The sequence below is a fragment of the Cebus imitator genome, unplaced genomic scaffold (assembly GCF_001604975.1).
Source record: "Cebus imitator isolate Cc_AM_T3 unplaced genomic scaffold, Cebus_imitator-1.0 Scaffold7, whole genome shotgun sequence".
In the NCBI taxonomy this organism is placed as follows: domain Eukaryota; kingdom Metazoa; phylum Chordata; class Mammalia; order Primates; family Cebidae; genus Cebus; species Cebus imitator.
Genome location: NW_016107322.1, coordinates 5541523 through 5554576, shown reverse-complemented (window position 1 = coordinate 5554576; position 13054 = coordinate 5541523). Strand labels below are relative to the sequence as shown.

At 33.9% G+C, this 13054-nt stretch overlaps 1 long non-coding RNA gene across 1 annotated transcript in view; it reads left to right on the top strand.

Annotated features, from left to right (window-relative positions):
- The window catches only part of LOC119472861, a 193895-nt gene extending 181403 nt beyond the window's left edge, over positions 1-12492 (top strand). The window contains exon 4 of the long non-coding RNA XR_005202039.1: positions 12423-12492. This is a non-coding gene — a long non-coding RNA (uncharacterized LOC119472861). The remainder of the gene's footprint in view (positions 1-12422) is intronic.
- The last annotated feature ends 562 nt before the right edge of the window (positions 12493-13054 follow it).

The window sequence follows — 13054 nt, the reverse complement described above, 5'->3', positions numbered from 1 at the left end:
ATTCTGACTTCACTCTGGTAATGTGAAAGTTTAACAGTAACTCTGCTATATTGATTGTGTTACTTTATTTATTTATTTTTTTTTCACACCTGAGAGCTAGAACTGGAAGGTTTAAATGGCTAAGAGACAACAGAGAGAGGATGTGATAACCATTTCTAGGTGCATGACTATTTAATCGCCAATTAGGGAGACTGTGTAATATGAACAGGGAACCAGGAAGTATGCCTATAAACAATAAGGCACATTAGTTAGAAGTAAAGTCTGGGTTTTCTACCTACTAGGAAGAGGTAAGGAAATAAAAGGCCCTTAATATGTTTGTTCTACATAATACAGATGTAGTTTAAAATAGTTACAATTAGTGTGAGAACAAAGAATATTATCCTTAAAAATTCTGAAGGAGAAACAGAATAAATGCATAAATCTTTTCTAAGCAAAAAATTAGAAAAATTTGAATACTGTACAGTGATTAGGCTTGAGAAATGCTAAGATGATTGAAATCCTGTTCTCACCCTGAGAGAGTGCACATGCTGGGTTTGGGGGGGGAAAAAAAAGTAATGAGTAAATAATTACAATCCAGACGTATGACCCAAATTCTTGAAAATATTGAACAAGAGCCATTAACTCTCTTGGGAAGGTTATAGGATATTTTCCAGAAGAGAGTTATATTTAACCTTCCTGAAAGTATGTATGTCAACAGAGGAGGAGTGAGGGCAGCTCCCTGCAGAAGACATTCCTTCCTCTACAGACTATAGCATTCGAAGTGTCTCCTGAAAAGACCCTTTTCTTACATGTGCCACTCAGAGTAGCGATTTTTGCTCCATCTGTCAACTCCTGATTGCTACTAATTTCAAATACTTTTCCTGGAATTTTGTGGTTCTCTTAGTGATTACTTCCATATTTTCTCTTTTCTGTCCCATTTCTGCTTTGTGTAGCAAGTACCAGTACAAGTAATAGCTTGCTTTATAGCAATTTATTTTCAAAACCCCCTGTCAGAGACTTTAATAGTTATGTATCTGTCTTCTATCTTTGTATTCTTGGCTTCTAGTCATTTTCAAGATAATTGCATTGATCAAGTTATTGGGCTCTGTGTATTGAAGTGAACATGTACTTTAACACCAATCCAATTTATAAAAGCTGCTTTTGGTGGGATTGTGTGATGCAGACCACAAAGGCATGCTTTTGTTGAGGTATTGTTGAATCAGACACTCTGGTGAACATATATATCTCTCCAGGGAAAACAGTGGTTCTACCAGCATCTATAACAGGAATTCCTTCATGTATGATATTTATAAAACATTTAGCCAGGAGCTACTAAGAAACAAAGCAAAACAAGCATTATTTTCCTTTTCTATGTATCAGGTGGGTGCAAAAGTAATTGTGGTTTGTTTCACCGGCTTGTTTCTGCGTCCCCAATAGGTCCTCTTGCTATACCCAATGCCAGTTCTTGTTCCTTGGTGATATCCAGCTCAATGAGGAGAAGGCACAGTTATACATGTTTTACATGTGAGAACATAATACAAAACCCAGATGATACCTAGTGAATTATACTATGTGTATTGTACAAAGTAATGAGATGAGAACCGTGATGAATTAAAAATATGTTTTAAACAAAGATTTAAACTTCAATCTGATATTTTATTCTATCATTATTAAACAGTCCTGCTTTTGGAGAAATGACTATTGATTAAGTATTTGAATTACCTTCTAGTTTCTAAGCGGAAATCTGTATCAGTTCAGGGGACATGGCTACCCTTTGTGGTTAGGTTTCCTACTTCACAATAGTGCTCATTAATATATTAAGGACCCTTCTCTTTAAAAAGAACAATTATGACAAGATGGGGCATTTAAAGTAGAGTGCACTGTGGTGTTTCATGCCTGATCACTGCCTTGTTTTTGACAAGAGATATTAAAAGAAATAAATGCCAGGTGGTCTCATGAGGTTATGGCGATTTAAGCCTTTGAAACTTGGGCATCCAGTATAACAAAAAGGCTGGTTGCTTTGATGTTGCAACATGAGGAAATCTGTTCTTTTATTGTTTGCAAATGCTAGAGTTCTTTCGTATTGAAATGATCCCTTTGTATATATACTACAAGTTAAAATTTAATCTGTTTTGAGGATGATACCATTGAACAATATGGACATGACAAAAATCTGAAAGGTCCTTTTTGTATTTTTCTCCCTAAATCAAGACCTTGGCTGCATCAATTTAAATTGTTGGGTTGTGGGAGAGTTATTAATAACAATGTGTACTCATACTTTGCTCATAAAGTGGCTTTTAAGATAAATGTATAAGATATATTTACCAAATATATTTGTTTTTAGGAATAGTGTTTCACCAAAGGTTTTAATTTCAGTTATTGGAAATACATAGAATATAGATGATATTATTATTGATCTTTGTTAAGAATAAACTCTATAAAATGGCTCTTAAATGATTAAAGTATACATTGTAAATTGGTAACTGGTAATAGTGTAAAGTAAAAACAAATTGTAGGTAATTTTCAAAGGTTAGTCTGTGAATTAGTACTTAGCTGTTAGAACTTTATACAAATAATGCAAATTCAATTTTTTAAGTAAAGAACTCCTTTTCTATGAGAAAAGAAGACATGTCAAGTGACACATAATTTGTTTCTTAAAAACTGTTCCCTCAAAACAAAGATGGGTAAAGCATATAGCAAAGAAAACTATCTCACTTGTGTTCTAACCAATATTTGTTACATAGCTAAAAGTTGATTTTATTGAATTTTAAAATGTGAGATTATGAGTGCTTCCTTTCTGATTGGAAGAAAAACAGGACTTTGTATTATCAAAATAAGTTTCTCTGAAATGTATTTTACCTAGATTTAGAACAGATATTTATAGGGCATGTCGATTTCTTATTCTCTCTGGAATATGAATGTATGATCTAAAATTTGAAATCACCCTTTCTAACTTAGTCTCCTCCCCCAGGATACTCTTGCTCCTGTTTATGACAGAGGTAGTTTCCAAGTGATTGTCTATTCTGAAAGATTTCTATGAAATTATTCTGGATTTTTTTTCCATTTACTTGCATGCAGTATGTTTCTCAGAAAGGCTTTTTAGATGCACTAACATTTTTGATGTTTGACTTTGATTTTTTATACTGAAACTTGGTTGAAATAAGATCTACTAAACATATGTAATCAATTAAAAGACATACCATGTTCACAGATTGAAAGATCATACATTAATCTATTGTTAATGCAATCTCACTAATTATCCAAATGTGATGTTTTAATGAAACTTAATAAACTGCTGGCAAAATTTTTAAAATACATGCATATAAATATACATATATGATGTAAGTATATGTATATTCATATAAAATATATGTATATATATTTAATTTCGTTGTGTTAAATGAAATTATATGAGTAGATATTACATTTTTAAAAGTGGCTCAAAACTTAATATAGCTCCATTCATTCTATTAGCCTTTAAAATTGCATTCCTTAATTAAAATGGGAGCATTTTAAACATGCCAATAAAAATGTTGACCATCTTAAAATCTTTAAATGCCTGAATACTTGGAATTTCTTGCTTGAAAAACTAACATTCAAGATGGTTTACATATTTTAAATAGTCACAATTCTTCTCAAATCAGTCATGACTTAACTGCAGCTTTCATATTAATTTCTGTTTTATGTTTTGATATGCAGTTTTTGCTACTGATAAATGTCCTTCCCATTTTAGTCTGATTTCTCTCTTTGACTTTCAGACTACTGTGGCCCTGAACAATATTTAGATTATTCTCCAAAACTTTTGGCTAAGGAGATAATTTTGAAACTAAGCTTAATTCCTTCAGGTTTTGAATTTAATTAGTGGAGCACTGTTTTTGAGTGAAAGGCAGGTGTTTTATGACTTTCATGGTGCTATTCCAAATATAAGTATATTAAATATCAATATTTCAAGAAGTTGTATGTTGTGCTGTTTGAGGACTTCACAAATTGTCTTTCAGAAAAAAGTAGCATGTGTCTGGTAATGGTTTTATTTCACTCATTGGAAACTGCATCATATTTCATGTATTTTAATCACTGCAAGGATTGTTACTCCCAGCAAAAAATCAGAGTGTTCTTAGGATTCTAATATAATCCCATATTTAAACTGTGCTACAGACTTCCCCAGTGTGACTCATTGGCTTTTTGGAAGTCCAAGCCTAAGCATGGAAGCTACTCAAGAGATGATGAAGAAAAAAAAATTACGAATAAAGAAATTCTATGATCATACAGAAATTTAGCTAACATACATTATAGACTTACATATAACAAAATTTAAAAATAATCCAAATGTTTGACAATAGTTTAAGTAAATTTCATATTGTGCAATAATTAATGACACTGAATATCATTTTCCTAATTTTGACATTTCATATATAAAAAATTTTGAATGCCTTTGCAAATTGCTTTCAAGATAGTGCATTTGGTTTCATAGTTGTGTGGGTCCTTTGTAAAATGTGATTTTTCCTTCAACTTTTCAATTAGAAATTCCCATGATACCCTAAATGTCATATTATTGCAGAGTAAGGGCTGGATGTGCTATCTCTTTTGCTTGTTACCTTGGTGTCATTCTATAGAGCTCATTGACTTGAAGGTTACAGAGAACTACTTCTATATCTATAGATACTAGATTTGATATCATAAATGAGTCAATCAACCAATCAATCAACACATATGTAATCAGGGTTGGCCGAGCATTTACTCCTGAGTTAGATGCTGTAGGGCCACTGTTGTACGTAATCTTGCCTTCCAGAAACTTACAACCAAGTTGAAAACACAAGAGCCGTAAAATAAAATAATAGCAAATGAATATAAAATCTGGATAAAGAATATAATAACTAGATGACCAATTTGAGTGTGCTTCTTGGGACTTATAAAGAAAAAAATTTGAAAAAAAAGATGAGCCTGTGTTTTAAAATTTAGAGAGTTATACATATAACAGACTGCTAATATTTCTTTCAATATCCATTTTGTTTTACTATTTTTTAAGGTGTGTTGTTTTTATATGTTACATGAATATCCACTCATCATAATGTATTTTTATAACATTTTATTGATTGCCCAATATTAATTTTATTGGCTATTCATTTTATTGATTGCCCAACACCGACATTGCCTATATCAGCATTTAATAATTTCTGTTGAGCTTTTAAAGGGTTTGGGGTATGTAATTATTTAACAAAGTGCACCAAATAGCAGAATTATCTGTATACATAAAAGAAATCTTTTATAATGATGGTGATTTAGTCATTCAATGATTATTGAGCATCTGTTTAAGCCATGGACTCTCCTAGGTGCTGGTGATGTAGAACTGAAAGAAAAAGACAAAACTCCTTATCTTTGTGGAGACTACATTTTAGTTCAGTATTAGGTAACAAGTAGGTAAAGTATACAGTATGTTGATAATGATTAATAATTAAGAGATGCTGGGTACAGTGCCTCATGCCTGTCATCCCAGCAGTTTGGGAGGCTGAGGTGGTGGATTGCCTAGGCCAAGGAATTTGAGACCTGGGCAACATGGTGAAACCTTGTCTGTACCAACAATAAAACACAAAAATTAACCAGGAATGGTGTCACACACTTCTCACCCCAGCTACTTGGGTGCATGAGGTGGGAGGATCCATTTGAGCCCGGAAGATAAATAACAATTGTAGGTAGGGTAGTTGGTGAGAACTTCCCTGAAGAAATAATCCTTGAATAAAAAGTTGGAAGACTTGAAGCTAATATAGCCTACACCTGGGGGAAGAACCTTCCAGGCAGGACAACTGAAGCCTGTTTTCTTCACTGCAGGTGGCTGCCACATAAGGCTAGCACTTCCTTTTCCAGGGAGGGAGTATTGAATAAGATGTAAACACTTAATTGCTTAGAGGAGAAAGAAGGACCAACTTTGCTTTAGCAAACCTGTTATTTTTGTACTCTAAATAATATTTAAGCATTGCAATATTTTCAAATCAAGTATTATTCTGATCATCAATCTTTACTGAAAACTTTGTATACATACTGTGACAATCTTTCTTCCTCATGAGTTTGCTGAATATTGTGGAGAGTGAGATTTACAAAAATCGTGAGAAAAAATAATGTAATAGCAACTTAGAGATAGTTGGACTGAAGTTAGATACATTCTTACTAGTAGTAAGAGCAATAAAATCCAGCATTTTCTCCAAGATTCACATTTCTAAAACATGTCACTTCTGGACAAGAGGTGACTACCCCGATTAAGTAATTTATTTGTGTGGGGGGACCTAATTCTAGAACTGTATAAGAAAACAAGGTGCTTTTGGATGGTGATAAATTTCCCACACAAGAAGTTATGTTAAAACATACATTATTCTTTTGAAGAGTATATGATGTCTTCCCCATGACTGGGAATTCTGATCATCCACTAAAGGATAATCTCACTGTTTGTCAATTGAGGGATGGCTGTAAACTGAAAATTACTATGTAAGTAGCCTGATGAAAGTACCAAGAAAACTTTAAACACTTCCATGATTAAGAAATAAGATAAATATGATGGTAGATATGATAAATAGCTTTAATCTCAATCCCTACTACAATCACAAAATTTACCTTCTCAGAGAAACAATCGGATGACATTGTATTGACATTTTCAAATTAGGTTTGACATATTAATGTTTTTGTTTGAGTATCATTCTTTCTGCCGCCCCAGATTCTAGTGTTAGACATTTTTATATGCCTCTTACTTCTCAAGCCATAGAACCATAACATGATTGGCATAGATATCTATTCTTTTTTTTTTAGCTCCTAATATCTGAAATTGTGAACCAATTCCAAAGTGTTGACATTACATAGTTATTTTTCATGGATGTACATGTTGTGGCTGGCATTATAAGACAAACCTGCAATATAGGTAAATATCTTCAAACTGCTGCTCCAATTCTTATGCCTTTTTTTGAGACTTATCTAGTGATTTGCTTTTCCTGTTGCAGTGTTTCATTATCATCTAACTGATCATTTCACATGATTTAATTATATTATAAGATGAATAAAATTCAGGCTTCTGGTTGACTAACTAGCTTTTGTTCCCTGAAGAAATTGGCAGAAAAGGATATATCTGTTCATGATTTGTTTTCCTGTCACCAATTTCTGCTTTCAGACATTTTCTCAAGTAGAGAAAATTTTCCCACAGACGGCATTAATTGGAAATGTTGTAATAACAAGTATGCAGAAATCTAGTTGTTTAGGAGAAATTTTCTCTTTCTTCATGAACATTTGGATAAGCTGTCCCATCAAATGTCCGATATATTTAAAATGAGGCCAAACAGAGATGCATTTGGTTCACACTTTTCCAAAGTATGTGTTCTAGAACACTTTTATCACTAGATTTCTGCTGGGTTTCTGTGACAATGCATGTTATCTTCTTCTTCATTAAATACCTTATTTCTCATTAATTGTTTCAAGGTTTCAATATCTTCTACAGTAAAGAAATCTGATTAACCTTGCTTAACCCAATGTTTACCAAATGTATTGACTGACAGAATACTTTTTACATCAGACCAATTAACATATTCTGAGACCAGTGTTTCAGGAAGCAAATGCTGCTAAAATATCTTCGCAATTACTGCTAGAATGAAATCCATATCCAGTTAACAGTGTTTTTCAGTGTTTTGGAACCTTAGTAGACAACTTGATACTGGTTTAGAGTCTCGAATTATTGACGTTTTAAGAAGTCTGCAGGTGAATTATAATTGGCTACATACAAAACAATGCACTTAGAGCATTATTTTAAGTTCCAGCACTTGGAAATTTGCCAGGAATACTTTGGAAATGGCAACTAAAGCGTGCATTTCATATATTAGGTTCTATGGAACTTTGCTGAATTTGGAGACAGAAATGCATTAAGCAGCATTTAGTAAAACTGGTTTTAAATGTGGGAGGAGTTAGTGTTTACTTGCAACACATAATTTGATGGGAGCCCTAAGGCTCTTTAAACCCCAAAGTGTTTTCCTCACATGCTATCGTTCAAGGAAATTCCAATTTTGGAGCTCTTCCACCTCTCATTCGAATTAGATAATGAAAACAACCCTGTCATTTTCTATCCTATGCCTGTGCTTAGGTTTTTTCTCTTCCTAAAATGTCCTTCTCCTTTATGTCTCAATCATTGCCCTTCATAATTCTTTAATAGTTTCAAATGACCCTTCCCCCCGACACCTTTCCTCATTCTCTCCATGGTGCCAGCCGTGTGTCCAGGCTTCTGCTGAGTTAATCCAAAGCTTTCCTATTTCCTCTATTTCTAAACAGGACTTCGCTTGCCTCTTTGTCATAACAGATTCTATGAAATACTGTTACTGGGAAACACGTATCATATTCCAGCAGTATTTTCATAATCACAGACAGTGTTTTGTTTATGATAACTAGTGTCTTTCACAGAGTAGAAATGCAAAATCATATGGCATGGAAACTTAAAATTTGGCCTTGACCATCACTTTTACATTAGGACAGTCACATGAAAATGCAGGTTGAAAATCACATTCTGAGGTTTTTTGTTTTGTTTTTCCTAAGATACACACTGACTACTTCACATGTAAACAAAGAATTTCTTTCTTGAGGATCCCAGCATTATTGGTAAGTTTTCTTGTTGTTGCTTGGGTCTGGCCATTTTTCAACTGGTTGAAATTTTTAAAAAGCAGTATGACACCTAAAATTACATTGTTAAATTCAGCTCTCTTATATTCTTTCCAGATAATTGTTTCTTCATTTTATTCGTAGTTAGAAATATTTAAAAGAAACTTTTAAATAATTTCAGACTTATAAAAAAGTTTCAAAAGTAGTACAGAAATTCCTTGACAGTTTGTAAGCAGCGTCTTAAATGTTAACGTCTTGTAATCAGGGAACAGTTATTGAAAACAAAAGATTAATACTGAACCCATTCTATTAACTAATTCATAGACCTATTTGAGTTTCCTTAGTTGTCTCCCTGAGGATACAGTCTAGGATACAATCCAGAATCCGACATTGCAGGTAGCTGTCAGGCACTTTGCCTCCAATCTGACATTTCTTCAGTCTTTCTTTGTGCATCAAGAATTTGACACTTATCAAGAGCACTATCCAGTTATTTTGTAGAACATCAATTTCAGGTTGTCTGCGATGTAAGCAGTCATTGTGGCCTTTGAAAAATAGATTCATAGTCTTAGGAATATTTCTGAAGATTATTTGGGTGGAAAACATTTGTTTCCCGAATGCTTTGTTGACTTACATCATTACTTTCAAAGTGAGAAAAATGCATGTTTTAGAGTCTACAAGAAAGGCAGAAATATCTTATTTTTCCTTTCATGATTATTTGTCCTATAATAGTCTTTGGAAACATTTATAATGAGATTGAGTTTCAGAGCTTTGTAAGCCTCTATTCACATGAGTATACGTCTTTTATCAAAAAATATTTTGAAAATGCGAAGTTATTTTCATTAGCATTCTCCAGAGAGACAAAATCAATAAGATACATATGTAGATAGATATATGAGAGGTGATTTGTTAGGGGAATTGGCTCATGTGATTATGGAGGCTGAGAAGTCCCGACACAGGCCATCTGCAAGCTGGAGATCCTGGGATGCCTGTAGCATGGCTCAGTACAAGTATTCAAGCTTCAGAACCAGCGAAGTCGAGGGTAAAACTCTCAGTCTGAGACTGAGGTCCTGAGAACCTGGGGAGCCTCTGGTGCAAATATCAGGGTCCAAATGCTGGACAGCCTGGAACTTTTGGTGTCTGAGTGTTACAGGAAAGGGGTACCGATCCAGATCCCTAGAGTAGGCTCTTGGATCTTGTGCAAGAAAAAATTCAGGGCAAGTCCACAGTGCAAAGCAAAAGCAAGTTTATTCATAAAGTAAAGTAGTGAAAGTACAGCTACTCCATAGACGGAGTAGGGTGTTCCTGAAAGTAAGAGAAGAAACACATCCACACTAGGTACAATACTTGTTTACGTACAGGATAAAAAAAGATTATGAGGAGATGTGCTCTGCTGCAAAAGTTTGTGATAAAGGATTACTTTTCTTAATTAGTGTATTTTGCAAGAATCAATATTGTGATCTTGAAAGCAAAATTAGGAATGCTTCTTTTCTCAAGGTAATAGAATATCAGGACACTTCTAAGTCTGGGTCTGTTTAGTAAACATTATCAATCTGTTCCCTTGCCCGTAAACATCTAGAGGCTAGGAATACCTACATTTCTGGGAATGCAACCCAGCCAGTCCCAGCCTCATTTTCCTATCCCTCACTGATAATGGAGTCGCTCTAGTTTGAAAGCCTCCAACACTAGGGCAGAAGAAAGGTGTTCTATCTCCAGGAGAGAGAGGGAATGAGAATTTACCTTTCTTCTGCCTTTTACATCCACATTGAGGGTGAATCTTCTCCACCCAATCCACCAACTCACACAGTAATCTCCTCAGGAAACACCCTACCAGACACACCCAGAGCTAATGCTTTACTGGCTCCCCAGGTAGTCTTTAATCCAATAAAGTTGACACCTAAAATTTATCATCACAGTCTTTTATTTTAAGCCACACACATTACACATTTTCATTCTTAGTAACTACGAGTTAGGTAGTATTAGACAACTTGAGATGTTGAAATTTAATTGTTTCAAGTTATCCATTAATTATCCTGGTTGGAAAGTCAGGCTTGATTGACGTACCTCTTTAATGAATAGCACAGATAAATCACATTAAAATACGATACTTTTAAAGTGATGTGTTAATTCTTTGACACACTTGCCTGCTGCCTTCCATTTTCCAATGTACCTTTCTCTCTGGAAAAAACAGACCCTGCTTTTTCACAAACTTCCTTACTCATTCTGACCAATTCCTGCACTGATCAATTTCGTAATCAATTTGCAATCTGATTTCTTTGCCTGCCACTTCATGAAACTGCTTGCTTCCTCAAAAAGTGCAAATACTCTTCTAAGCTAAATCTGCTACTTAATATGTGTCATCGACAATGCTGGTCACTTTTATTTTTCAGTGAAACCCTTACCCTCTTGTAACATCTGAAATACTCTCTCTTGGTTCCTCTACTGCTCTCTGAACATATCTTTTATTCTCATCTTCTGCTGCTTGTCTTTTCAAATATAGGCATTCCACAGGTTTATTCTCTAACCACACAGTGCATATGTTCTGGGCCATCTCAAATGCTCCCAAAGCTTCAGTTATTACCTTTATGCAACTTACTCAATCTATACCTTAAATTTAGATATTCATCCTGAACTTTTTGTTCTGAATTTCCTATAGGTACTACAGATTCAATTAGGCACTAAACTGAGATTATTAATTTCCCTTATAAACATCGATTTATTTCTCCTACTTTCCTTGATTTGGGCTGAAGTTAAATTCAGTGTTTAGGTTCTCCCATCCTACTTGTCTCCTGCTTCCTAACCCACATTATTTTAATCTGGATTACTGTATTCTCTCTCTCTCTCACTTTATGTTTGAACGTGATAATTTTTCATTTAGGTACAGCTTAAATTCTCTCTCAGTGATACCCTGTTCAATTTAGAAAGAATGAAAGAACTATCATGTAATTAACTTCATTGGATCATGTTTTCTCATTAGTTGTGGTTATTAGTTTATCATTATCTGTATTGTTTTCCTCACTGGACCATAAGTGTCTCAAGTAATGCTTGTGGAACTTGTAAGCCAGCCATTACCTTCTTTGTGTAATTTGTGAATTGTGCTGAAATGATTTACCCCTGGTTTGTTGTTGTTGTTGTTATTGTGTTGTATTGTGCTTTGTGATTCAGCCCTGCAAACTCCACTATGCTCTTCCCATGATAATGTTACACTGTAACATAGATCATTGGCATTCCAAAAAACCCATCCATCCATGTATTGATTTATTTGCAAAATATGGGCAAGTAAGCTAGAAATAAATCATTAATTTCCTCTCAGTCTCTCAGAGCAATATATTGGGCAGTTACTTGAGTGAGATTTTTTTTTTTAATCAAACCAAATATGCTGAGCCAGGAATAACATCAAATGTGTTTGTGATGTACTGTTGCTCTCATTAGTCAACTGCAGATCAAACAGGTATCTGTTCTAACACTTTGATTTTGAAACTTAATGCTGTGTTTGTTTAATTTACTTAATTAGGACCTCTTAACACCTTAGTTGCTTAAAACAACAACACAAACAACAGTAACACCCAGCTATTAGCCCAGCTGATGAAAGAATAAATGCAAATTTAACACTTTTTAATGATGAATACACACATTTTGATGCCTTGACAACATTCAATAAAAATCAAGTGTGCTAAGAGATAATCTACTAAGTTGCTGATCGTTTCTGGACCCGCATCTCCTAATAAATACTGAAAATAGCTAGAAGATATTGATCATTATTTAGGGGAAATATTTGTATGTATATGCATAAATGCAGTCTTTTATAATCTAAAAATACTTTTCAGGAGCTCTTTCTGAGATGAGGAGAACTCTTAATGTCAAGATTTGAACAAGAAGAGAATGGAATACACATATATTAAGTAACTTGCAAAATAAACCAATGTGATGAAGTTTCTAGTGTTCCATTGGGTAGTTATCACTTGTAAGTTGCATGCATTAAAAAATGCATACTTATGGTACTGTTATAAGCAGTTCTGAAATATTAACACAGTTGATCAAAATTGTTCTATCCTAAAAGCTTATTTTGATAAATTTGATGTAAAAGATACTTGGCTATCACTCATGGCAGGTGATTTTACTCTAATTTTTAATTAGGGAAAATTAAGATTGCTTATATTGTTAGACTATATGTATTTGTGATCCTACAACCATGGATTTTCTTAAGATGACATTTAGGATTATAATACTGGCTTTAATAACAAGCTAAGAATTTACAGTGTCTTAAAGTGTGGCTATTACTTGAGGTTATTCAGACTATTCAACACACATATGCAACTGTTAAATAAATATATCCTGATATTTACAGGGCTTTTATTTGTTTACAATAATAAGTTAGTTTAATGTAGTTTATAATAACCTTTAATGCGCTGGGTCATTTTCTGTTCTTGCTGTGTTTACTACAGTCAGTATATTAGGA